We start from the raw sequence: 27,054 nt of genomic DNA, 5'->3' as shown, positions 1-27,054 counted from the left end.
CAGATTAATTGAAATTTAATTCTGTTTTGGTTTTGCTATTGTTTACACAGCACTAAGAGAACATCAGACACTTTACAAAAACTGCAGGCTGACTTAACTGAAATACAAATACATGACCTTTATACGAGGGATGGAAGCTGAGTGTTCTTTAATTATGTTCTCTGACTGGTCCCAGACTGTGCCTTTTGCTAAGCTGAATAGCATTGAAGACACAAAATGCGTGCTTTGTGAAGCACTGGCACCAGAGGAAGACAGAAGGATTCAGTTCAACAATAGCTTTCCTGTTCCTACAAGACAGCTAGTGTCTTTGCTAGCAAAATGCTTAAATATCACCAGTTCCTTGCACGTGTCTTTGCTTCATTACAGCCATGCAAGATCTCACACAAAATGCATCGCTCCAATTACCTCCTCTGATGGAGTCTTTCAAAGAATTTATTGCTACTCTGGAAGGGCACTTCTTCAGGTGAGAACACCATTACAAAAGGCACGATATAAATGAACACTGCAAAAACATACCTGGCCAGAGAGGACTTGCAGTTTGCAGCCAAGAATTCAGGCAGTGATATCCCAGGTGAGAAAGTGGACAAACAGGACTAGGTGGAGAGAGTAAAGCTGCAGACTGGTCTAGACATAGCAAAGTGGCCACTAAGGAGTTTGGAATTTTATTTATTTATGTATTTATTTAACAACATCCACTGAAGTGGCACATTTGAAAAATACCATATGACATGAGCCCTTCAGCTCTGTAGCAGTGCAATGCAATGCATGACTCCATTGCACAAAACAGGAGAGAACAAAGACAAAGATGATCTGATCAGAATTAGGCTCTCAAAGGGAGACTTGGTCAAGGCGAATTCTCATCCAAGAGCTTCCTGACTGAGGTGCAATTAAAATTGCAGCGTTGCATTTATTTGGAGGGGGGAAGGTGTGCTTTCAATATTCCATTTCCTCGTTAAGCAGCCACATACTAATAGGTGAATGCCACACATTTAATGACAAAGGTATGTGGAAAGCATGCGACATCCACATTCCCACAATCCTTGATGCAACTTTTTTTGTTTGTTTGTTTGTTTGTTTTCTTCTCCAATCTATGCAGTTTTAAGCAAAAAGAAAAAAGAAAAAAAAAAAAGCCCATGACAGAAGCCAGAGTCCGGACCATTGTTTGCTCCACTCGCCCCAATGGGACTGCCCTGACCCGATAGCACTGGAGCCCCTGGAAAGCTGTGTGCGCCTGGAAGCCAGAGTTTGCTGAAATGTCTCCCTCACACTCCGTATGACAGACACTGTGCGAGCTCTGCAATGCCCTTGGGCAGCCCTGAAATCTAGGCAAGGGCAAAGGGACTCTTCTTGAAGCTCAGGATCTGCACCAAGCACCGCTCAAAATTTAGGTGAATCTCCAGCTCTGTGTCAAAAGAGTAGTTCTTCTTTTAATTTAATAAAAGATTATCCCGAAGGGGATCGGATTTCCGTTCAGGACGACGACGCTTTTGGTCGCTGGGGCCCTGGACGAGCGCCGGGCTCCACGCGGACGGCGCCAGGCCCGGCCCCGGGCCCTGCTCCCGCCCCACCGCCGGGGCGGCGGCGCCCCCTAGCGGCCGCGCTGCGCCGGGCAGGGCCGCCCCTCAGGGACAGACCGGGGTCTTCTCGGGTCTGGGGGCTCCCTGGCACCGGTGGCGAGGGAGCACACAAGGGAAGGGGTACCCCCAGAGCTAAAAAATCGACTGTTTTCCTTCTCCTCGTGCCAGCCTCAGACCTTTCGCTCACGCTTTTGTTTTGAAAGCAGAGAGTGCCGGGGCAGGTTCGCGGTGAAAAGGCAAAATCCAGGAGCAAAGGAGCGAGAAAGGGAACTGCCGTACCCTGCTTTCATGCCCACCTGTTATCTCGTGGGCTAACCCTCCGAGATGAGGCCTCTGATGTTGCTAAAGGGGAGCTGTAGTCATCCAGTGGGCCAAAGAGGCGCGTAGCCTCTTGTAAAACTGTGGCGTGCACGGTCAGAGACAGCAGCAGAGGAACTCACTGAAACTTGCTCACCTTACACTGATCCTGCAGGCATTGAAAAGGACCTGCAAAGCATCTGGAAAACTCGTAAAAATGACAGCTGCAGGCAACTTTCCCATGTGATGGAGCTGTAGAGGTCTGGCTCTGCACAAGAGAAGGCTTTCAGCTGCTTTTTAGGGTGGGCCACAAGCTTGAGCAGGGGGTTGTTGCTGCGTGGTAATTTAGTTCTTCTGCAGTGACCAGGGTGGGTCTTTTGCTGCGGGGTAACAAGTCAAGACAGCTTTCATGGTTGTCCAAATTAGCACGTGGAGATAAAATTTGTCCTGGTCCCCACTGCTGCTGTGAAGGATCTCTCATGGTGCAACAATTAATGTGACAGCTTGTGCAGAAAGAGAAAAGAGCAGCCAGGAGGTTTCTGTGGCAAGCAACTGCTGTGACATGGCACCACAAGCTGTCCTGTTGCTTCTAAAAAAACCCAAAGTAGGAGAGCTATGGATTCTTCCAGACAATCTGAAACACTGTCCGAAACAAGAGACATGATGAGAGGTTATGAACCCAAAATAACAGACTGCAAATAACCACACCAGTCAATAAGACTTTACTTACAGAAGTTTGATTCTTTTCTATCTAAAGTATAGGGTCAGTTATGCTTGATAAAGTCTGCAAGGTCTGCAACCTTTCAGTACTGATAGGTCAAACAGCGCCCTTGTTTGTGAAGCCCAGCTGTGGGCAATGGCTTAATTCCTCTGTTCCAGACCTTGTCAAGATGAAATCATTGCAGTTTCTTGTTCTAGTCTTCCATGTTCTCTGCATTGCTTCACAGCCACCCTGTTATGTGTACATATCTTTTTCCAGTTCCTGTCTCCTTTATTGCGTCTCCCTTTTGATTCACCTGCTGCTCCTCCACACAACCACCTTATACATAGCTTTGTTCCCCTTGAGCATTTCTCCTGGCCTTCAGAAAAAAAAAATGTTACTTGCTTTTCTGCCTCCCTCTACCATCTCTAATGTTTCACATCTCTTAGTTTCCAATTCCCCATTCTCTCCTACTCACCCTGCAATTCTTGTGGAATTGCAATACATGGGAGATGAGTTATTTAATTCTGAGGCAAAGTGTACTCTACAGTTTAAGACATCAAAAAAACAGATTTTAGTCAGATGAGGGCAGTGTTACAAAACATGTTGGTTCCCAGTTCCCCATGTCACTGCTTGTCCTCCCAGTACAATTAGTTATGCATCAGTATTGCATTCTAAAATGATCTAGGCTGAAAAGATATAAATCAAAAAAAAAAAAAAAGAAAAAAAAAAGGGAACTAAAAAAAAAAAAAGTGAGGGATTCATGTTAAATCACTTCAGAGATCTTGTTTACAGCAGGGCCACAGTGACATTTCTCCAGAGGCAGCAAGTGCTGTGGTGGGGGAGAGAGCGGCCAAGGAGAGCAAAAGAGTCCTCGAGCAGAACTTGCCTGCCAAAGGCAACATGTTGCTGCAGCCCAAGATTTCTGCACTTCTTTTTAGTCCTGAAATTTTAAATTAGAATGATTTGACCCCTGTGCATTAGAGTTACTTTGTGCATATATCACTCTTTTATCTTACTCTCTAGCCCCTTTCTCTTACTTCTCCCAAACAAGTTGCCACAAATCCTTTGACCTACCACAGAATGACAATTTCTTTCTTTGTGACAATGTGACAAATGGCAAGGATGACAATTCCTGTCTCAGGATAAAAGCAGATGCCAGTCTCTAGCATATGATAAATCTAACAAATATTTCATGAGCTTACTTGGGGAGGAGACGGAGTAGGTCAATGGAAAGCCCCTTTGTCAAAACTAACTGAAAGCAGTGTTTGCCAGGGCAGAAGTAAAGTTACGTACATATCCAGGGGCATTTCTTTTTGAAAAAGCCCATTTAGATAGAGTTCATTTTCAGTGCAGTAAGCTGAGAAGCAGCTGCGGAATTCCCAATAGTGGTTATATAAAAGTTGTGACTAATTGTGTGGGGAACATTATTCTTTCCCAGTTTGATTCATGTGGATCTTTAGTTCTGCCAGCTTGATTATTCAGTATCTCCCAGTTACACAAATAATGAAAAAATACCAAGAACTCTTCCCCAAAATAATAGGTAACTGGAATACAAAATAAGGAGAATGCTCACATGCAGCTAGCATTTCATGCAACAGACTACGGGCCGGATTAGCAGGGGCCATGGCTGAAGAAGGATCACGTAGATGACTGGAGGTGTACAGGCTGAGGCTGTATGTTGGGGCTTCACCGTAGGCTGGAGAGGAGGCCTTAGTCTGAATCTTCACGCACCTGTGTACACAGGGCCTGAAGCTCATTTCAGTAACTGACCGAAATCACTGCTAAATGTCTTGATGAGTCACAGGTTTTCAGAGAAGCGGCTGATTTAGGCAATTCTCTGTGGAGCTGGACGTTGAAAGTTGGGGATATTTTGCTTGTCTACTTCCAGATGTGTCCACGGAGCGCTTCACAACCTCCTACAATGTAATTAAGTGTAGGGCAGGAAAAACTTTGTGTTACAAAATAGTAAAGAGATTTGCCCAGGTTTATAGAGTAGCTGAGTGGCAGAGAGTACAGTGAAAATGAGGTAACTGCTCCTTGTTGTGGTCAGGCAAAACAGAAGGGTAGAGAATGGCTTTCCATCAACTATTGGGAGCATTTGGTATCTGTGTAGCCTATTCCATGGCATTCCTTGCACCAATAATTATTAATTAGGTTGGTATGGTATGATTAGCTGATTTGATAAATAGCTGGGCCTCTTAGATAAAGCCCTTGCTCTTCTTCTTCCTACATATTGCCTTATGCCTAACCATGTGCTTCAAAAGGCAGTCCCAAGCCAAGGAAGCAACTGGTGCTTGAGTTTTTAGAAGCCATTAGATCAGTTTTAGATTAACGTTAAACTTCATCTCAGTGTGCTTTTTCTTACAGCATAGCAGCTACCTAATGCTATTCCCCTGGAACTCAAATACCTTAAATTATAAAATGTATATGATTAATACTAACACAAATAAAAAATGAAATAACAACATAATTATTACCCAGAGGAATTCTTACCTAATAGTTTACCCAAAGAGAGAAAGTGGTATCTGTAAATTACAAACAGGCAATTGATTTACAATATCTCCTTTGTGAAATACAGGATTAAGATCATTTCTCAATCATTTGTCAGATAATGGCCTGTTGGCACTCACGATACCTCCGAAGGCTGCTCCTTGGTAGTTGCTAGGGAACATTGCTGCAGCTTAAAGGAGTGTAGCCGTGCCCATTGTTCTGTTGTCATTCACCTACTATAGTGACATCATTCAGAGTTTATAAACATTTATTTAGTTTGTGTGCTTTCAGGGGACCAATTGTTGCTTGAATCCTCTTTAGTCTGCAGGTTACTCTCAGGATGTATACACCAGACAAATAAAAATGAACCCGTTTCAGATGCGAAACTGTAAAGTCATGCTGAAAATACATACATAGACATAATTCAGAAGTGGTTGCTAGAAATCATAACTTCCCCAGAAATTACCTCAAAGAAATTCAGTGACACTGCCTGTGAAATTGCTTTTGCACCTGAGAAACCAGGCTCTTGTCCCAAATCAGCATCAGCTGTACTTAGATCATTCTTATCAGATGTTTGCCTGGTGAGGTTACTTAGCTTCCAATAACTGGTGTGTGTAAAATCAGATTAGACTGTCTACTCCTGTTCTACTGTGACATGATGTCACAAAAAATGTGACATGCTCATATACATTTTAAACATGCTGTCCTAAAATTCATGCTGTATTATGTAAACGTATTGGTGTGGAGAACATGCCTTCCATCTTCTGTGCACTTGCAGAATTCACATTCCCCCTTGACTTCATCTGCTTTAGGTTAAAAAATACTAAATTATGTACTATTTACTTGAAAGTCATAGGAGGGAGGTTACACTACTGGTCTTTCTCACTGCTCTTCTCTAGGCTTTCTTTAAAAGTGCTAGATCAGTTCCTGATATGCTGAGCCCAAATCTCCAGCTTCATCAACACTAAAGCAGGGAGGAAGGATTCCTTCCCCCATTTGAGACAATCCTCTCCTTTATACTTCCAGGCCATGTTTATCTTTTTCACAAAATCATGACATGGATGACTGGTGCTCAGCTTTTGACGTCTTATAGCCGTAGAAGTCTTTTCTACAGAATTTGCCACCATTTTGGCAGCAAACCACTGAAAACTGCTCTCAAGGAATGGCTGTCCAAGCCAGTTTTCAATCCTGCCTGCTGTGGTAGTTTTATCAAGATCAAAATATTTCACTAGCTTACTTACAGAAACGTAATCAAAGAAATTATTATGCAAATACGAAATGAATCTGTCACCGAAAACCAATGCTCTATCTCTGTCTCTGTAACCCTAAAATAGAATGTTATCTTTAAAAATGAAGAAAATAAGAAAATTGTATAATTCAAAACTGAATTCAAAACCATTGCTCAGGCTAGGGTAAAATGCCAAAAAGCGAGAATCAGCCCCAAATGCAGGTATCTTAAGCTCGTGTTACTGACTACGACTCCACTATACAAGCAACAGTGGGTGGAGGGCAATTCATCTCATGCTAATGTAGAAACTTTGCTCACATAAGGTCGTCTAGACGGCAGCAACCTAAATTTAGACATCTGTATCTGGAACCAAGTCCTACCCCTGTCTGTCTGTCTATCTCTCTCTACCTTCTCTCCACAAAGCCTGTTCCCCAGTCACAGAAGGAAATTAGACTGATTTGTCACGTAGAAGTTTCTCTCAGCTTTTCTGAACCAAAAGGTGGGATTCTCCTTCCTAAAATCCAATCCTATTCACTCAGAATGCCAGGCAAACTAAGCCTACAGCCAGAAAAAGCACAAAACCAGCAACAGAAACACCACGACTTGACGTGCTGTTATTTATACACACAGCACCCCCATTGTTCTCAGTGAAGACCCTTCCTTTTGTTCAAATCTGGAGAAATCTCAAATGCAGGTGCAAGGTGATGTGTGGGAAGGGCAGGGGAAGTGGGGCAGTGAAGAAATGTAAATCCCCAATTAACTGTCTTCTCTGATTACTGCTACTGGGAAGGGGGAGAAGGGGGAGAGAAAAGGCTGTATAGGTTGAAAGAGGAAGCAGGATTTATCACTTCATCTGGGATTTAATTCCATTAACCATTAACGAAGGGGAGAATACAGGTGCTTCCCTCAGCTGTAGGAGCTCTCCAAAGTCACAGGAAGAGGGAAAACTTAGGTCCCAACACGGTTATGTCTCCAAAATGCAGGGATATGGCTCCACACTCATCTGGGCAGGACTGAGGAAAAGAATGGTATTATGAAACTCTATAGCTTTTTTTTTTCCCCCTTTAATATTTATGTATTATTGTATTTAATATCGGCAGTTATTTTTATAGGTAACCTGTTGTTTGAGACAGCAGGTTTTACTCATTATTCTGGTTCAAACATGGTTAACCATGCCACTTGTTCTCCCAGTTGTGACCAGAACATTGAACATTGCAGAAGGAACGGGAGAAAAATGGAGCAGATCCAAAAAGGCTGCTGCCAACAGTACAAATACACGTGCTAAATTATAACAAGATGTCACTAAGCTGTTTTTACCCATTCTCCCACACGTTAATTTAGATTGGAAGACAGGGGAAAACAATACTTGATGGATATTCCATTCTCTTGAGACAGAGCATTGCCTGTAGAGCATTTCTGGATGAGAGGTGCTGATGTACACCCTGCTGCTCAGTGACTGCTTGTTGGCAGATTGGCCGTGTTGGGGCTGTGCAAAGAGCATAGCACAGGTTTGTGTAACATGCACATAGTGATGGCCGTGTACACTGTCAGGCCAAACGAAGCCAAATTTCTTCACTCTCTCTTTTTCCTCTCCTTTGCTAGAAGACCTAGTTGTTATTTATTTGTATAAAATATAATCTGTCTTCCCCATCTTGGTGCCTGAGTGGTGTACTTGTTGTGTTTATTCTCACAAAACTGAGCAGGCTGCTACTGTCTACTGACATTTAACATCTGAGAGAAGGAAGTAAAGAAAAAACAAGTTCAAGTCTCCTTGTAGAGCCAAGTACCCAAATTCAGTGAAGCCTCTCCAGCCCCCTGTCAGCTGCCAGCTGCTCTGGTACTTCTTGGGTGTGTTACTTGGAGCCTTTGGTCATGCCCAGCTGCGGAGGTGCCGTAAGTGAGATGGGCCACAGGTTGGGAAACGTGAGCTGGGACACGGACAAGGAAAAAGACTTCAATCCCCCTCTCATCAGATTTGTGGCTGTGACTGGAAGGTGACTTCCCTACGCCAGGATGGTGATTAGATTATTCCATATGTATGAAGGTGGTCTGCCTTAGGGACATCTTCACCCTTGGAGCCAGTGTTTCCTTTGATTCCTGCAGGATCCAGAAGAGTCCAGTTATACCAACACCCTTTTCCTTGTTTCCTCTGAAAATGAAGACAAGTGGTAAGGAGAAAAGAAAGCTCAGGTCCTACCCTGTACCCCTATGAAGGAGTACCTTGGCACGCACAGAGATGCCTAGGGATGTCTCCAGATATACAGCCTCATGTTTTCCACTTATATTTCTGCAGTCCACTTGAATGCATTATCTCCTTTTGGTAACTATTTCCATGAGCCCTTTGTTTAAAATGCTTATTGTATGTAAAATTTGTTCTGTGTAACTTGAACTCTGTGAGTGCCACAGCCTAGCACGTGATGGGCACAGTCTATTGGCTGCATGCCAGAGCAGAACAGAGTTGTGCAACTACTAATTATATGATTATAAAATAATAACACTGTAGTAGCTCAACAGCCCAAAGGTAATATTACTTTTCAAAGTTTTGGCTTTATGAGGCACCAAAGGGCACCTTCAACTCAGAACTTTCAGCTTTATGTTCAACTGCTAATATCCTTTATCTTGTTATGACAATTCCTTAGAAAAACAGACGGATGGGAAAAACATATTCCCTTCTTTATGACTGGTCTTGAAATTACATGCTCTACCATGGAACTTCCCAATAAAATGACTCTATTGCGGGTGTAAGATTATACAGAGAATAATTCTACTCTAAATACTTTTTTGGTTTAACTTTGAGCCCAAAGTAGGCTGCTAGGTGCATTACCTTCTTCATTAAATTAATTTGGACCAAAAAAAAAAAAAAACTGAACAGAAGACAAAGCTCTGGGAGACTGTATGCTAAAGCAAGATTTGCTTGGATCCTAAAAAACAATAAATAAAGGAAATGTGGAGAAATAGACCTGATATTCCACCTGAAACTCAGGCTACCTTTTCTTCCTCTTATTTCACTCCCCAGATATGTCCTTGCACCAGCTATGCAAATGACTCCTGTGCAAGACTTTGGTGGTCTTTTCAATCTTCTTAGAATCATTTCACATTTGTCCCCTTTTCGCTATGTAAGAACTAAAACTGAGACAATATTCAGACATCCCAGAATGTAGGAGAAGCTGTAGGATCACAGAATAATTGAGGTTAAAAAGGAGGTTGTTGAGTATTCATAACAGGGCCCATTAGCTCAGGCTGCTCAGGGCTTGTGCCATTGAGTTTTCAGTACCTCCAGGGATGGGGATCCCACAGCCTCTTTGGACCCCTCCTTCAGGGTATGACCAGTCTCAAGGTGATAGTTTTTTCGTAGTGTTTAATCAGGTTTTCCCATGTTTCAACCTTGTTCTGTCACTCGGCACTTCTGAGGAAGGCCTGGCTTCATCTTCTCTGCAATCTCCCATTAGGTCACTCCAGACAGTGATAATATTCCTCTTGAGCTGCCTCTTGCCCAGTCTGAACAGTCCCAGCTCACTCTGTCTCTCCTTGTACGTGTCCTTGTGCTCCTGGCCCCAACCATCTTGATGGTCCTGTGCCAGACTTGCTTCTATAAGTCCATGTCTTTCTTGTACAGGGGAGTCCCGGACTGCTCACAGCACTCAAGATGTGGCCTTACGAGAGCTGAGTGGCTAGCTAAACCCTTGCCAAGGTCCCTCTCAATAGGGTTGGCCTATAGGGAAAGCCCTGCCCTCCAGCATATCAACTGCTCTCCCAGTAGAAACTTCCAGTGCCCTTTAATCCCATTTCTTAGGTTATTAATAAAGGCATAAAACTGAATTGGTGCTAGTATTGGTCCCTGAGGAACACTGCTAGTAACTGGTCACCAGTTGGACTTTGTACCACCGACTGATTACAAACAACCCTCTGAGCCTAGCAGCACAGATAATTTCCCACGTGCCTTGCCATCCACATATCCTGTCCATATCTCATCAGTTTTGCAATAAAGCTATTGAAGAAAACAATTTTACTTAAGTCTCGGAATACAACACCCACTTCTCACTCTTCATCCACAAAGCCAGTCATATCACCACAGAAAGCATTCAGGCTGGAAGGGCACAATTTGCCCTTGGTAAATCCATATTCCCAATCAACCTCTCGTCCTTCCTGTGCTTGGAAATGTCTTATGAGAGGATTCACTCTATCAGTTTCCCAGGGACTGAGGCAGGGCTGACCAGCCTCTAGCTCAGCAGATCCTCCTTCTTGCCCTGTTTGAGGATGGGTGTGATATTTGCATTTTTCCAGTCACTGGGAACCTCCACCATGACCAACAACAGAGAGTGGCTTTGCAGTGACATCAGCTAGGTCCCCTAGCACCCCTGGATGCCTCCCATCTGTTTCCATGGACTTGTCTATGGCTAATCAGCTGAAGCTCTCACTAACTCCATTTGCCTCAACTGTGGGTATGGTTGCACTCCCACAGACTCTGCCAGGAGGCTCAGGCACCTCAAAGGCCTGACGGCAAACCTTATCAGTGATAAACAAGGCAAAAAGGGCACGGAGTACGTCAGCCTTTTTTATCCTTAGTCACTGTCGCCAGCCTCACTGAACAGCAGGCCTGCATTCTTCTTAGCTCTCATTCTTCTGTGGATGTACTTACAGAAACCTCTCTTGTTGCCCTTCACATCCCTTGCTAGGTTCACCTCCAACTGAGCTTTGGTTTTCCCAACCCCATCCCTGTGTGCTCAAGCAGTGCCCCTGTACACCTTCCAGATAGCACCTCCCTGCTCTCTCTTTGAATTGGGAGCACTATACAAATATTTAGAGCTTTAGACTGTTTTACACAGACATCCCACTGCAGGTTCATCCAGTCAATAGACCTTTTTCATCCTAAATTAATTTTAATGTGAAGAAGTTTTCTGATTTTTCCATTCCATTTTTGATTACATCCCACATTAATTTCATGTTAATTAATTTTCTGTTATTTCTAGCTTATGTCTTAATTTTTTTCTAAGACTCTTAATATCATCTTCCCCTGATTTGTCCTGAAACCACCTTTGACTTTACAATTCCTTGAAATTTTATTAAAGCAACATCCATATATTCCCTTGGATCTATGTTGAGCTAGTGTAATTGTGAGGGAAACGTATGTCTGTCATGATCCAACTGAATCCTTGCATAATTGCACTGCCTTTAAATGGTTACACCTGGGGTTAATTTCATCCAGTTCCTACCAATATGAATTTACTACATTTAGCTGGATACATCAGTATTATTAGATATGTGTTTTTAAAAGCTTGTCGTGCCATCCAATCTGGTAAGTCTTTACGAGTTGCATGTTACTATATAGCGAAGGGACAAGGCATAGCAGTCTGTGTTTTGCAGCACAGAATGCATGAGGTTAACAAAGGAGATTTTCCTCATTCTCCCTTTTAAACCAAAAAGAATACTGTGTGGTTATACCACTTCTCTCTTACTTGGAGTTAATGACGTGACTAACGGATTTGACTAAGTTTCATGGGGAAAAATCCAAGTGGGTGGCAACTCATAATCTGATTTTTAGGTGGGACAAGCCATCCCCGTCTCCACTGATATCCCCCAATCCCATTTCACTGTTCTCTCACACACCCATAAACTAAAGCAAGCTCTCCTTCCAATATTTTCTAGAATTGTGATTATTCTGTCTCTTTTGATTCATTCAGTTTACCTATGTAATAGTAAGTGCATGCCTTTAAAATGTAAATGTGTTAATCTTATTAAAAATATTGCTTGATAGTATAAGGGCTTATGGCCAAAACAAAGAAACTGCAACAACAGGAATGGTAATATACACTGTTCTCTATACATACAGTTACATTTTCAAATAACAATAAGTGGTGTGTATAACAATGAAAGTAAATCTAAGTAATGAATAAGAAAATCCACACCTTTTGATGTTACTGTGATCATAAATGTCTATTTATTGTCAGGAGTTAGGTGGAGGCAAAACCAATTACTTTAATCTTTTCAATTTACTTTAGTGGAATGCAACCTTTAACCAGATACGCAGTAGAACTATGCATATATATATATTTCACCTTTATGCAGGAAAGCTCTTTCACTGGGTAATATTGGACAACTAGAATAGCATCAAATATTTCACTAAACCCACATACTTTTGTTCTTCAAAGGCATACATCTGTCTATGTATCTATTTATTTACCTATGTAGGAGTCAAACATGCAAACCTTCTCTCTCATTTTCTTTTCCAAATTTAACAAAAACATATCTCTTCACTTTTTTTTTTTTTTAAATAACTTTTTGGTTTCTACTCCCATTGAGTCCTCTTCTAAAACCTTTTTCACCTGAGGTAAATCTTGCTATTGACAATTTGGTCGATCAAAAAATAAATTTTAGACAGAAAAAAAAAAAAAAACAGAGAAAATCCCATGTTTTTTATTTCAGTTTTTATGAGCGATTTAAATTCTATCAAAAAGATTGTCTCCCAACTGCCTGACTATGTTTTGGATTACAGGGAAAAATGTGATTTCCTGAAAATCCTATTTCTTAGAGTTGAATCAATTTTAATAATTTTGGCCAGAAAACAAGGGGAGGTGGGAAAGGATTAATGAAACAGAAGTTCTTAATTTAGCAAATTATATTTTTTCCACATAACAGCTGATTCCAACTTTTTTTTTTTTTTGAAGAATACCTAGATTTCATAAATAGCTTGACTTTTTTTCCTGGTTTTAATTAAGCTTCTTTACATACACAAACACCTCCCATCCACAAAAAAAAGATCTTTAAACCAACTCCTTAAATGCACAGCTCTGCTTTGAATCATGCCCTCGCACAGTCATTCTTTGTGCCTTCAGCAAAGATTTTGGTTTGAGCACTCTTTGGGTTTTTGCTTATGTTCATAACAAGAAGTACAGTGGCCACACAGTTTCTGTCTTCCACATACACATAGCTTAACATAGCGTGGAGCAGCACTGTGACAGTACAATGCCCAATAGGTCAGCAGCTCCAGTCACAGGAATGTCTGGGATCTTATCTACACTGGGGGAAAAAATGCACGGGGGTTAGAAAGCAGAGGTGTCTCCAGGCTCGCTTTATTGCCCTCTGCGTTCCCCACCCACCACAGAAACAGCTTGCCCTGCAGCAAGGGCTGGCCGCATCCAACGCACCTCAGGGGCAGTGCCCCCAGCAAGGGGCCCTCGGCTCACGGCCTGTTTGCTTTGGGAAATTTCAGTTCTTACAGCTGATAGCCAGAGCCACGTCACAGGTATTAACTGTACTTCACCTGTGTTGCAATCAAGGGCAAAACTGCTGCTTTGCAATCTCAGCCTTGTGCTTTTAAGCGAGATGTTCCATCAGATTAGCTGCAGCAGGAAACAGATGGATATAAACCATGCATCCATGCTGGGCTCTGTGAGGTCAGCCTTCCTTGCTAAGGATGAAGGTACATTGTGTTCCTTTAAAAATGGGGTACAGTACCTTACTTGGTGTATGACGACGAAATAAACTGGACTTTAAAGGAGATGGCTATTGCAATTTTTTTTTTCAAAGTATTACTTTTTGTGATTGCAGCACAGTCTGTGAGAAGCTGGATTTTTAAGGATTTTTTTAATTGTTTTTTTTTTTTTCATTTTACGTTTTACTTACCGACATTAACATTTTGACAAGCCATAGTATTTCTCTTTATGTACCTTGCCAGCATCTACCTCAGCAGAAACCTCAAGTCATCTGAAGACAAACTCCCTTTTGCCCTTGTAGGAGGGGGAAAATGAATCAAATAAATTAATAAATAATCACCAAAGCCTCAGTTCTCATGGTAGATTTCTTCAAGAAAAAAAAAAGAGGGAAGAAAGCAGAAGCTTACAAACAGAAGGCATGAATAGGGAAGCCTCTTTTTTTTAAAGAAAACAACTGGCATGGGCAGAGAAAGAAGGGAGGAGGGTGCAGGAAGTTGGTTTACAACAGCAAATCAGGTCAGATCCTTGGGTGAAGGAACAGCTGTAGCTTGCAGCTACTGCCTATTACAGTATATTAGTACACATCCCAACCCAGGAAGTTCTTGATTTAAATGTCACCCCTTTTCAGTCCACCTGCTTGCATGGATCTTCAGGTCCCAAAGCATGTAGAAATTCCTATCTTTTCTTAAAAACAAACAAACCAAAAACCCCAATACTTTGTAACCATTTTTAACTTTCTAATACTCCAGGGAAAGTTTCAGTCCACTAGCTGTACATAACTCTTCACGCCAGTGTTTTTCAGTGGCTTGGAAGAACTGCTGGACCTGAGCCTTGATGCTGAGATTATCTATGGGGCCGGTCACAGGACAGCCTGTGGGCCCAGGCCAGGAAGCATATATTTAGGTCAAAACTTTTCCTCTTCTGCCTCAGTCTGCAGAAAGAGAACAGCTACAGATGCGCTCTGCTCCTCTGCCAGGGGCTTCCACAGGAAAGAGTAGGCATGTCTGCTGCAGTTTCATCTAGGAAGAAGTGAACACTACTTATGGTGCAATATGTTTTAGGGGTAAATATTTATGCATGTATCATTTCAACTTAGGTAACAGACAGTCAGTTGTGGTGGATGAGCAGGATTTGGTCTACCATGGTGTGTGAAACGCAGCACTAGATCTCAGCATTCCTCTAGTTCCTCCTAAGGGATGTGTGACACCTAAAAACCTCCAAACCAAAAACACACACAGGCATGAGTGGTACATGTTGTCCAAGCATCTCACGCTTCAGGTGAAGTTGTCTGCGGAAAAGCTGTACAAAACTGTGTCCAGCAACCCTGACTTAAGTTTAGCAGAATGGGTAAGACATGCACTAGCTTCTGGAGCACATACTAGCTTTAGACTTGCTAACACACAGGAGGAAGAAAAAAAAGGAAAAAAGAAAAAAAATGTGTCTTGTGACACAAAATAGCTGTCTTTCTGTTTGTTTCCCACACAGCACTATTGAAACAAGTCTTTCAAGTCATCTTGTAGCAGACAGCTTTATGCAATACTCTACTAAATGTTTGTCAGATGAGGGTTGTTACTACATTCCCCCCCCCCCCCCCCCTTTATTTTTTTTCTGCAGCTGATGCACTCCTCATGTGAAAAGCCTGTTCCAGCTACCTGCCCTTTAAGGCTGACAGAGCCAGTCTGCCTGCCCAAGAGGGTATCTGTCCATCAGTTGGTCTCTGGAGAATGTGGAAGACTTTTTGCAGTGAACTCTCTATCTTCCATCTCTCAAACCATCCTGTCGGGACTCCTGTTCCCTAGTTTCACCCTTTCATGTTGCTCTGAGTTCAAATGATCTGGGACAAAGCCAAGCAGAGGGCACATTTGATGCGGGCAGTGTCACAGAGTCAGCGAGGATCTTCCTTGAAAAGAAAACATCCTTTTTATTCAGCAGCCCAGGACAAAGTCTGTCCTCCGAGCAGGCCCTAATGGAGCAGTTTGAAGAGACTGTGGGAACAGAAGAACACTCCAGGCTCTGAAGGGCAGGGGTCTTCTCCAAGACCACTCCAACTGCTTCTTATAGGAAGCTGTTGCTGCTTTGCTGTAGGGTGGGATGTGGGGGAGCAGGTTGCTGGTGCTTGTCACAGGTGCAAGTAGTCTACTGTGAGCTGAGATCAGAGCCAGTGAGTCTTCAGGGTCATTTCAGGTCAGCAACAGCAGAAATGGTTACTACCTTAGCAAGGATGGTGGCACTCAGGTATGTCTTCCGGATCTAGTCCCAACACCTTTAGATACAGCTGTGTATGTTTAAAGATTCACTTACAGGTCTGAGCTACTTCCCTCTTATATTCAGTCCTCATTGTGGACTTGGGGGTCATTCTGGATGGTCTTCTTCCAGAATGGCAGATTTTCTCTTCCAAAGCACTTTTTTTTTTTTTTTTTTTTTTGCCTCCAGTCAGGATTATTCTTGTTTGGAGAAGCACAGAATTTTTCCTTCAGGATTCTGAAAGATTTTTTTTCTTCTTCTTTTTTTTTTTTTTGTAGTGGCATCCTTCATGGAGCCCGTCACTGCAGCCATGGAAGGTAGCACAGCACAAGATGGACCATCTATAATTGCCCACAAGGAAAAAGAGGAACACACCTGCCTCTTTATCCTGAGGAACTGGGCTTTGAAATAAGGCAACCGCTTTGAGAAACAGCAGGCTGTGCTTGATTGTCCCTTCAAGAAAACTTGGACATTGGCTAGTATCAAGCTTGAGCAGGTTGAAGCCCTTGTTTGCAGTGAATACAGAACAACCATCAGGAGCTGGTTAGGACTCACACTGCCCTAGATGATCACATCACTTAAATAGGTAGAGAAATACTAAGAACAAGGATGAGATACCTTGATCCCAGACTTAGTTGTAGACCTACGCACAGCAAACTGCAACTGTGAGAAGAATTTCCCAGTATTTTTTCATAAAGACAGAGATCATTATGCCTCTGACCTTCCATATGCATTTTAATATCTTCTTAAGACAGGCCTGAGTAAATATCAAACTGGGATGTGGTATTTACAATCTTGAAGATGGTGAAGACCAAGGATGCATAGGGATGCCAGCTCTGCACTCATCCTCAGACTGAACATAGCTAAGTCTGAAAATACTTGTCAGAAAGCCTCAGGGGCTTCATGGTCTACATCTTACCTTAGCTCAGAGATTTTCTGGATGTGATAACAGAAATACCAGCAAAGGTACCACAGAAGTACAGTGGCTGCTCTGTCTGCACCAGGCAGGAGAACTATCTTGATTTGGCAGAGATCTGTAGTTCTCTCTGTTTCTGTTTCCAGGACAGGTTTTAGTAGGTCACATTAGGTATTTGGCAAGGTTCTTTTATGCTCACCTATGAGATGACATAAGTAATCTGTCTGCATGGATCACAAGACTTGAGGGAGGGTAGGGAAGAGTTTTTGATTTCAGCCTTAAAGTCTAGCTGACTCTTCCACAGCACTTGCAGTGGCTACATTGGGCTTTTTACAGATCCGTCATAACCACCCACCAGCATTTGAACATAAGACAGAATAGATCTGAATACATTTTGGCGTGTTGAAAAGAAATTGCTTGTATAGGTCTATTATTCTTATGGGCAAACATTCCTAGCAGACGCTGGGGGCAGAAATCCCATCAAGGCCTGTGGTACTTCCTAGGAGGATATGAATCATAGAATCAAAGAGTCATAGAAAGGTTTGTGTTGGAAGGGACCTTAAAGCCCACCCGGTTCCACCCCCCTGCCATGGTCAGGGACACCTCCCACCAGCCCAGGCTGCCCAAAGCCCCATCCAGCCTGGCCTTGAGCACCTCCAGGGATGGGGCACCCACAGCTTCTCTGGGCAGCCTGTGCCAGTGCCTCACCTCCCTTAGCAGCAGTTAGTATACATTGTGCTGCTGTGTATCTTTCTTTCAGCATGTGTTTTATAGTTCTGTCAAAAGTCCCCATTGATCCTGTATTTGCGGATGTTAGACAGTTCCTGGTTGGCTCAGTCACAAGACTTTTGTGAGTTTTATGCAAAAGCCAGGCAGGAAAATCAAGTTTTTGATCCAGAATCCCACTAGAAAATAGCTTCAACTCAAGGTAATTTGTAACAGCTGTACTCCTGGGGGAAAGAAATACTGGCAGGAGAACAGTATGTGCTGTTTATAAGAGGCTGTGAAGATCATAGTCTTACACATAACCAAAGGTGTATTCAGAGCACTCTCTGGAATAGTGTTCCTTCCAGTTCCTTCAGTGGCTACCTACACTTAGAAGGTAGCTTCTTAATTGTGCAATTTGGAGACAGTAACCTAAAAAAACTTCAATGTTATTATGGAGAATTGAATGGAAGGAAAAAGAGAGAGGGAAAGGAAAGGAAAGGAAAGGAAAGGAAAGGAAAGGAAAGGAAAGGAAAGGAAAGGAAAGGAAAGGAAAGGAAAGGAAAGGAAAGGAAAGGAAAGGAAAGGAAAGGAAAGGAAAGGAAAGGAAAGGAAAGGAAAGGAAAGGAAAGGAAAGGAAAGGAAAGGAAAGGAAAGGAAAGGAAAGGAAAGGAAAGGAAAGGAAAGGAAAGGAAAGGAAAGGAAAGGAAAGGAAAGGAAAGGGAGAAAGCAAGGTTCCTCAACCTTCATTTTTGTTCTACAGAACAGCAACTTGCCACCTGACTCTGCTGTTCTGGAGGCCTGCAGATCACAGCCACGAGAGGTATTTCATGCTATGTAACACATTCACTGTGAGGCTGGCCGAGATTCTCATCCATTGTGCATCACAGCTACCTTTTTCAGAAAGTTCCACTGAAGAGATTTCTTCCTTCTGGGTTTAAACCAACCTGCGAGCATGTGTCCAAGCATGTGTCTACAGCTCCTGCTGTTAAGGAAAGTTCAATCTTTTAGGCACCTGTGAGAGAGGTACACAGAATTTTTTCTTCAGACTTTTCTTTTTCTGCTCCCTTTCCTTTTACTCGGGTGATGGGAGGGCAATCAGGACATCTCTCACTTCCAAGAGCACCCTGAAGAAGATGCCAGTGTTAGGGATGTTACCCCATAACAGGCATGACAGTCTACCTGTCTTTCCCTTTGTGGTTTTAGCTTTGGGTATGCAGCTATGAGCATAATGGCATCTACTAAAATGGACAGCCAGTTTCAGGGGCATTTCGCAGGACTGTTAACCTTCTGCATTAGGACGCTGAATGCCCCCAGGACAACAGGATATGAAAATGTCCTGGCTGAAAACAGAGAACTGTTGCTCCTAGGAGGGAGAGACCGATTTGGGGGTGTACATCTGACCTGCTCAGAGCTTTGCGGGGTTGCTGTGAGCAAGAGACACTGCACCATTAATAAACACTTGCACCATTAACCTATGTACTGCCTAGCCACATTTCAGCATATAATGCATTCACAGCAGCATACTCCATATGGGGCCGGTCTGCCCCAGTAGGAGCGGACTAAGCCCTCCATCCTCAGCCTGCTGGATATAGGTCACATCTTCCACTTACCTCTGGACAGTCTGCACCTGGACGTATCAAGATAGTCTGAGTATACAGATGGACAGATATGCAATCCTGTCTTACTGGGCTTGTACCACAAGTCCTTCCTGGCTGTAAAGGCTGATTTCTGTGATTACCTCTTCCAGGGACTTGGCATTGCCCCTCCTTCACAGGTAAAGCAAGCTAACCCCAGCCAACTGAAAGCATTTTTGCTAGCCTACTTTCTACCTCCAGAAGGCAGTATCTGAATAAGTTGTTAAAAGATTATTGCTGGTCCTTCTTGCAGCCCTTTGAGGATGACGAAGTGCTTCCATGCAGAAACACTGGTACTGGATTTCTCTATTCACATGCAAAAATGTGAAATCTCAGTGCAGTCAAAGCCAGTTCTGGCACCCATTCAGAGCCTGACAGGCAGCCTGGTTGACCCATCTAGATAGGAGTCTGAGCAAAGAACCCTATTGTCCTTGAGACTATTAGGACAGGATTGTCCCTCTCCCAGGAGTAAGACATTTGCCTCTGGATAACCCTCAACCGCCTTCCTGTGCTGTGTTTAGCATCCCAGTTCATCTGAGGCAGTGCAGCTCAAATGTCCTTCTGTCTGACTGCTTGAAAATGCTGCTGATCATGATGGTGTGGTCCAACAGCACAGAAACGTTAGAGGTCCATCTTTCCAGTGCTTATCATAAGGCTACTGCAGCCTGTGCCCTACTCCAGCACCAATATCAGCCGGCTGTTCTCTCAGTCCATTCCCTGTGCAGGGGACTGGGTTAAGGTCAGCTCTACCAGCAACTCTCAGGAGAGCAGCCAAAAAGAGGGAGGAAACAATGCCCTCTCTAAGGTCCATTTTGCAGCTGCCTTCTGCAGCCTGGGCTGAGCCTGGGCACCCTGCTGGACCCGTGCTATCCATACTGCAGGCCCAGCATCCGGCCCAGTGGCATGGCGTGGCCCGGTGGCATGGCTTAGCCCAGGCAGCCTATTTTGATATTGTTTCCTGTTCTTACTGGGCTCTTGTAGCTTTTCTAGCCCCATCATATACCGCTACAATTTTTGGATCAGCGCACTCATATTTCAACACAGGGTTGCATTGAAAATACACACAGTCAAGAGATTCTGGGTACATAGGGTGCAGTGGTCTCTTTGAAGTCTTCTGGTAACTGACTAACTCTGAATGTCTGACAGTCAGCGGGTTTGTGCTGAATGAAATGACTAATGGTCATCTGGATTAATTTGTCACCTGCTTCATATCTAAGACACAAATTGCAAGTCTCCTCAGATGGGGTTCAAACAAGTGGTGTCTTGCTGAAATACAGGAACTCTCCTCAATCACTAGCTCCATACCTACCCTTCTGGTTCATGCTACGCGCTGCTAAAAGTCGATTTTTTTGTGGATTTTTTTTTTTCTATTTTGTGGATTCATTGCCCTAAATTCATCTCACGGTTCCCAACAATCACAGGGTAAACTTTTCTCTGAGTTTCATCTCTAATTTATGCAAGGATATGAGAAAAATCATGTTTTCTGGGTGGAATCCCACAGTTCTTGTTTTAAATGCAGTACAATGTTAAAAGATTGTCCACTGACTAGGCTTTCCTAACAAATCTCAGTGGTATCAAGACACACAAACAAGAGCAGAATAACATAATTTTGAGGGGATTCTTTTGTATTTATAAACCTTAGGAAGTTTAAGGCACTAAAAATATTAAAAAACACTACATATTGTCTAGCTCTCCTAAAGGTTGCTGACATATATGACCTGTGCTGTGGTCAGGTGTTCAACCTTGGTTGTTCCTACTGGTTTGGAGGGATTATAGGGCTGCCCCAATCCACAACCCTTTGAATCAGTCCCCCAGGTTTGAACCTTCAACTGGTTACCGATTGACCCTCCTAGCTTCTGCACTCATGCTCTCCTGACAAGCCGGTCTCCCCAGGAACAAGCCTGGAGAGCACAGCAAGTGGCAGGACACAAATGCACAGAGCTCTTCTTGAACACCCATGAACTGCAGCCCGCAGTCATAACTCTCTCTCCCGCCTCCACGCAGGCAGTTTAAGGAAGGTTTAACTCCATGTTTCTGTGCAATTGGCATCTGGCAATATTCATGCTCTGTTCAAAGGTGTGAAAATCCTCTTTATTGTGGCAGAGTAGTTCAGTAGAACTGAGTTCCCTGGAAACAGGGCATGGGATTGCTTCGTCTGGAAGATGAAACAACAGAAAGAGAGAGAATAAGATAATGCTTTCAGCTCCTGTATAGGTAATGCTAACAGCTGAAACATGTACATAGACATGGGGAGAAGTTAAACAAAAACAGAGACATTAATAAAAGAGTAAAATAAATGAAAATGAGTAAATGTTCACCTAAATTATTTATAGATATTTGCAATGTGCCTCCCACAAAATCTGAATAAGGGAGGATAGTTTTATAGAAACAGACTTAACACAAAACGGAAATACAAACCCCCAGTACAATTACAACCCAGTTGGTGCATGCTTGCCATCTGTGGTATTAGTTGGCAATGTAACAGCAAAAAAGTGGCAATATTAATGCAGTCCACATACAGGAGGCATCTTGTCTCACAGAAAACCTTTTTACTCCTCAAGTAACATTCTTGTAATATTCCATGCAGTCCTGGGTACTGACGTTCCCATATCTCTAAACAGTTTTCTAGCTGTGCAGTCAATAGCAACACAAGCTTTAGGAAAGCAGCAGCAAGAGATCAGCACTATTAGAGAGAGGTGAACAGAATCATGTGGAAAGTAGAATCTGCCTACCAATATAGAAAGGTGGAAAGTATTTGTTTGAATAATAGAACAAGATTGGAAGAAAGAGAAATTTAGTGTAACATAAGAGAAAAAGCAAAATGGTAGAACAAAGCTTGGGAACATGGAAAGTTGTCCCAGGCAGGACTTTTCTTGGGAAACGTACTGAGTAACTTATTTTGTCATGCCTTTTGCTTCCCTAGCTTCTCTGTGGATAACAGAAAAGGTGGAAAAAAATCTGAGAACAGACACAACATATTAATAAAATTAACTCTCAGTGAATCTACTTCTCTTATATGGATTCCATCTATGCTATCTATTCTATTTTCTCCTCAAAGCATGCGCAGACAGTCAAGAAGATGATCAGGATTTTGTGAAGAGACTTTATCAGCCCCACTTTTCCAAAGTCATAATTAGCAACAGTGGTACAAAGTTACCACTTAAAGCATGGGCTTTGTTAGCTTTGGATGTTTGTGGAAACACGGTTTTCTTACCCAATAATGTTGTTTTCTGCAGAGTACATGCAATGTTCGTAGAATCACAGAGTATCCCGAGTTGGAAGGGACCCATCGAGGGGATCATCGAGTCCAACTCTTGGCTCCATGCAGGAATGTCTAAATGTGTTTCACGGTACCTATAACTTGAAATGTTTTAAATAAATCAACAGTGAAGATGCCAGCCCTAGCTGGTATTTGTTTGGTATTTGTTTTATGAGTACTGTTGCTGTTACCACAGAAATATTTGGGAAAAGAGGTCCATCACCAGTAAAAACTTGTATTAACCAGCCTGTACTCCTTTCCCAAGATGAGTTCAAATTACTTTCTGAAAATTATTTACCTGGTGGCTATAGAGTGGTTGATGACCTATGTCCAACCAATTCCACAGAAAGCAAACACTTCCAGTTAGCTTCTTCTAGCTTCATATGAGGCTTTGATATATTTTGATGTGTTTGGGATTTGATACCAAAGGAGTTGTAAAACTAGAAAGACGAAGTTTGATAAGTAAGTGGTTAAATCAGCATAGGAATTTCCTGTTCAAAAACATGCTTGCTTAATGATGAAGTGTTGGCAATTAAGTAAAGGTAGAATCAAGTATAAATCTTTCACCTCTTAGAATAAAATAGTAATGCTGTGGTTCCCATTATTCATTAGAAAAGATCTGCTTCCTCATGCCGCCTTCTCTAAAGATAAGAAGTATTTGGCTTGGTTTCTTTTGCACTTTTAAACACAAGACTTTTTTACATAGGTAGCAGACAAGCAAACAGAATTCTTTCTGAAGGAATTAATGCAGCAAGTGAACAAGAATAAACCAATGAAGAGAGTCAGACCTAAACCAAGAACGATGAAGTAAGACAAAGAAATCTAAACATATTCTAGTCATTAAAGAGGAAAATGTAGCAAGTGGTAAGACAGCTGAATGTATGATATTCTTTTACTAATAATGTTTATACAGAGGTGTGGAATAGTAACTACTGATTCAGAAAATTTCAAAAACACAATTTTTTCTCTACTCCAATATTTACCCATATTGCAAACAGGGCTTCACTGAGGCACTTCTGTTTTTTTTTTTTTTTTTTTAAATGAACTGTAAAATGTTGTTGTAAGTCTTTAGTCATGACCATAAAGTTATCCTGTAAAAACTCATGGAAAAACATCTAGATGCTTTCATGGAAAGCACAACTTCCTGAAACTCAAGGAATGGCAAAAATCCCTTTACTAGGAATACTGGTTCAGATTTACACAAACAGAAACCAAAATCTTACATTTGCATATGTAAATATTACTTTCTCATAATTGCAGTTAAATATGTTTTTCCCCCCAAAATTTGGCTTGCTGAAGAATATAAGCACATGAAGTTGAACTGCATTTTCACTTGCCTATAGCATGCCTGATCCAGTGAGCTGGGTCAGTTATTTTGTTTGTGACCAATCCATGATTTACAGTTTTCTGACTTCATCTCCCCAGTTTATCATGGAATTAAAACAATGTTCAATTGTTGATAAAAATCAAGTACTTCTACCTGATGCGGGAACAGACCATAAAAGCTTGCTTAGCTGCAGGTAAATATAAAGAGGACATTTTATTTTTACCCTTTTGTAGCAGTCTAATCAACAAGTCTCTGAGCACTTTTACAAATATTTGGTTAAATGTGAAAATAGCTACAGTGCTCCTGATAATGCATACCTTTAATTCCCTTTTACAGAGGAAGAAATGAAGGCAGATAGGGACAAGTCAACCAAAGCTATGCAGCAAATTTGGAGCAGAAGTAGGATTGAAAGTGAAGAAAACCCTAAGTCTAATTATTCAGACAAACAAAAGGCAATTCTTTTTGGATACAATTTATCTCTGGTTATCTCATGCAGGTATTCAGAAAATTCAGCTCATCTAATTCCTTTTTTTTTTTTTTCTTCTGCCTAGAATTATTATCAAAGAAATTAAACTCAGTGGAACAGTGGTCTTCCTGGATCTTTAAAAAATTAGTTATTTCTTGATATAAGATGTTATGAGGAACACTCAATGCTTTCAAAACAAAATATCATTAAATGATCAGTTGAGAAAATCTGGCTCCTCTAAATTGATAGTAATTTTCTCCAAGGTTATATTTAGATTAAAAACATAATGTATAGTTTCTAATTACAAAAAATAAATAAAAAAAATGTGGTTTGTCTTTTTATTTTCCCTGTCAGCATTTTTCTGTATTTGTCAGCAAAACTAGTACATCTGATTCTAATTTCTACTAAAATACTAATAAGTATTGAGTCACTTTCCTTTTGCAAATTCCTATTAAATATTTTAAAATGCATCTCACAATGTATTTGTGTAATCTCTATTTTTATAAGAACGGTGAGATCAGTCTGCATCGAAACTCATATTCACTGATGCATTTAGTTGCTTCAGGCCTGTTTGCTGGCACAAGAGTAACTATAAACCTGGTTTAACTGGCTGAGGACATTGGATTTATGGCTGCTTTGTGTTACAGGTGCAACACAAAGCTAACAACCAGATCAGTGAAAAAAAGTCCAAAGAATCAGAAAAAGTCATACAATAAATTAAAGTTATCATTCAATTTCTGTGCCACAAGACAATCGCTATTTGAATGTGGATAGCAAGCCAAATTCATAGGTCAGATCCCGTTCTGATGGAGGAAAATGCAGCTGCATTTGCATGGTACACCCAGAAAAATCACACAAAGAACAGTATTTGATCTTTTATTTTCTTGTTTTACAATAACAGACAAGAAACACATTGAAACTCCATGCAGTTGAAGGCAAGTTAAGGTCACTTATTATCCCTGACAGTTTCTTCCCTCTGGGAGAAAGCAAAGAATTTCATAACTCTAAGACTTTCTTTGTTTCTGTAGGGGAAGTGAGAAAGAATCAAGAAAAACCTAGGTAATTTTCTGTTTTTTCATGTTTTTTCTGTGTAGGGCTTGAAACTCCAGAAGGACTTCCTGAATGGTTGGGAAAGAAGTGAGAATGTTCCCAGGGCCACACCTTTCTAATCTGCAAGTGTGTGTTACCCTCTCCTGGTCCCAGATAACAGGTAATTGGTTTCAGTAGTTGTGTATTTTTCAGCATCTTTAGTTAATATGCTAACAAAAGACTACCTTTTGTTTCACAGGCGTTCAACAGTTAGAATAAGAAATGATTTTTGGATATGTCTGCCCATTTATTTTGATTTCCAACTGGACCTGAAGCAGGTAAGTTTATGTGTGTGTGTATTCTTGATAATACCAGCAGATGCAAATGCACTTCCAAAGTCAACATATGTTTAGTTTTAGCTTACTTATTAAATGACTACATTTCCAAATTTTGAGAGGTTATTGATGTAGTTTTGCAGATGAATGCATAACTGCAGCATCTCTCAGGCAGTGCCGAACAGAGCTGTTTCTCATGGTGTTGATGAAGAAATGCCAGTAGGGCATAATGAGATTCCCAGTGCTTAAAGCTGGGTGAAGGCAGTGTTGAGTTGGATTAGCCAGTTTGTCATCTGAATGGTTTTGCAAAGCTCGGGGCTTTGGCACCAAATTTGCCTGGAGATGCCTTTAATTCTGGTTCTCTTGGTGGGGTAAAACAGTCCTGTGCTGTGGTCTCAAAGTGGCAAAGACAAGCTCATCCTGACATGCTTTAAGGAAGTATTCTGTAGCTTTGCTTTAGAGAAACTATCTCCCACACCCTGAGTTTTTTATTGGACAATAGAAACACATGCAAAAAATCAGACGTAAGAAAGAAAGACAATGGAGCAAATTATACGTTGGGTATTAACAGAGTAGGAAATGAACTGTGTTGATGGAGGGCTGCAGGAACAGTACAAGTTATGATTAAAGGGTGGGCAGACCTGCCTTAAACAATAGAGTAGAAGTGGGAAGCAAAGAATGATGAAGTTTTCCTGTGGTGGGATGGTAGGTGATGCCAGACACTTAAGATCAGTTCATTTACATGCTGACATTCAGATGCTTAGCACAAGTATACAGAAGCATCAACATCCGAGCCTGTAAAAACAAAAGAAAGCACCCTCCCCTGCCCCTCACATTCATAAATGCACATTCATAAATATGGAGGAGGAAGCGGTTCACTGAGCGCTTAAACTATTAAGTGAGAAAAAGGTGTTTGGAGCGAGCATGGAGACAAGCAGCAGCAGGCAGGATGACGTCTGAGTCCTCGGACACCTGGAGGTCTGGGCTGCTGGACAAGAGAGAGCCCCTGGAGAGCAGGACCCCTCCGCAAGCATGCAGTGGCCCTGAAACACCAAACCCAGCCCTGCCCTGTCGAAGGCGGCTTGTACTGCATTACTAAAACGAACGCTTGGCATCCTGTGCTGCGAAAGCCAGCTTGAATAATTAAAAGCCATATACGCACAAATATTTTGTAAGAGCTTACAGGACCACAACTAGTCCTCGGCTAGAAAAGACAAGCTGAACAGACCTTTCAACTTCTGCTGCCAAGAGGAGGCAGTGTCCCCCTCCCCACCTCCACCTCCGCCGCTCCAGCTCGTGTCCGTTTGACCTTCGTTAGCAAACTGAGTTAAGCTTGCAGAATATTAACCCAGTTAAAAAAAAAAAAAAAAAAAAAAAAAAAAAAAAAGGAGGCTTTTACTACGATAGA

The 27,054-nt window shown here is 41.9% G+C and overlaps 2 long non-coding RNA genes across 8 annotated transcripts; one reads left to right on the top strand and one right to left on the bottom strand.

The window, feature by feature from the left end:
* Positions 1-208: 208 nt before the first annotated feature.
* LOC308195878 lies at positions 209-7,598 on the bottom strand. Of its 7 annotated transcripts, none has more exons than XR_013951892.1 (6): positions 5,578-7,598; positions 5,213-5,466; positions 4,151-4,493; positions 3,053-3,118; positions 2,605-2,953; positions 209-2,516 (listed from the first exon to the last, which is right to left on the bottom strand). It is a non-coding gene; the product is annotated as an uncharacterized lncRNA (long non-coding RNA). The 7 variants fall into 7 exon arrangements; XR_013951893.1 differs by having other exon boundaries at positions 6,704-7,598; XR_013951894.1 differs by having other exon boundaries at positions 2,756-2,953; positions 5,213-7,590.
* Positions 7,599-17,784: 10,186 nt separating this feature from the next.
* On the top strand, positions 17,785-21,024 carry LOC308189741. Its single transcript, XR_013946564.1, has 2 exons — positions 17,785-17,990; positions 18,357-21,024. It is a non-coding gene; the product is annotated as an uncharacterized lncRNA (long non-coding RNA).
* Positions 21,025-27,054: the final 6,030 nt, after the last annotated feature.

This window comes from Anser brachyrhynchus (genome assembly GCF_964034855.1).
Source record: "Anser brachyrhynchus genome assembly, chromosome: 1".
NCBI lineage: Eukaryota > Metazoa > Chordata > Aves > Anseriformes > Anatidae > Anser > Anser brachyrhynchus.
This window is presented reverse-complemented; position numbering and strand designations above follow the sequence as displayed.